Source organism: Cibotium barometz, chromosome 7 (assembly GCF_041138505.1).
Source record: "Cibotium barometz isolate CiBa-2024 chromosome 7, ASM4113850v1, whole genome shotgun sequence".
Lineage (NCBI taxonomy): Eukaryota > Viridiplantae > Streptophyta > Polypodiopsida > Cyatheales > Cibotiaceae > Cibotium > Cibotium barometz.
The window spans coordinates 52826178-52827116 of record NC_141052.1 but is presented as its reverse complement, the minus strand read 5'-3'; the positions used below and the strand labels follow the sequence as shown (position 1 = coordinate 52827116).

The 939-nt window shown below is 37.9% G+C and overlaps 1 non-coding gene across 1 annotated transcript; it reads left to right on the top strand.

Annotated features, from left to right (window-relative positions):
* Positions 1–353: 353 nt before the first annotated feature.
* Positions 354–425, top strand: TRNAP-AGG (transfer RNA proline (anticodon AGG)). Its single transcript has one exon. It is a non-coding gene; the product is annotated as a tRNA-Pro (tRNA).
* Positions 426–939: the final 514 nt, after the last annotated feature.

Sequence of the window (939 nt, the reverse complement as noted above, 5' to 3'; positions counted from 1 at the left end):
AGTAGGGAATAACAATATTCGGAAAAAAGTTTCGAGGAGGATGAACACATAGTCCACCAAAGAACATACCAAAAGAAGGCGTTAGGAGTGCCCATATAAAGCAACCAATAAGCACCCCAAACGTTCCTCTTGGGGTGGCATTAATTAACGTTCTTAAAAGGATAAGGAGGCAACAAGTTATGGTCCAAAATCCCACTTTTTGATTAATAATTAAAAAAAGCGTATGAGGTATCACGTATGCTGTATAAAAATTATAATTTTGGCGAAGAAATGATAAAATTCATCAATGTTCGGACACGACTGTGGAGTGAATCTCAGAAGTTTTGTACTGAAAGTTGCGTTGTGTCATCCGCGGGCATTTGGTCTAGTGGTATGATTCTCGCTTAGGGTGCGAGAGGTCCCGAGTTCAATTCTCGGAATGCCCCTTTCTCGCATTTGTAAACCCCAGTGAGAAAAATATGTAATATCTCACTGGCCTCTGCCAAAGAATATAAATGCCTCTTATTTTTGTCTACCAATTATGTGCGACCTTGTGAGGTAAGTATATAAAGGCAATGCTTCTTTTTCTCACTTGGCATTCGCATCTGCCAAAGTATTCTCGTTTAATTTATCAAGCTAGGTTATCCTATTTTCCTCATTAGTATTTAATTATAGGGATGATATAGGGTGTGTACGGAGTAGAGCCTTTTTTCTACCCAACCTTGCAAGTATTTTCAAGTATTTTCTGTAGTCCTTGGTTCTATCCTCAAACTTGCATGTGATCGATCCTTGATGTGTTTAGAAATTAGAATTCCATTATATAATTTATCAAGCTATGGCATTAGCTAAGTAGGTTGACCCTATAAAGCTAGGGTAGTTGTTTCATGTAAGGGGCCTTTCATTATAGTGTCCATGGTGGCAAGAGACTTAGCATCCACAAAGGTAAAATAAAAAATCAAA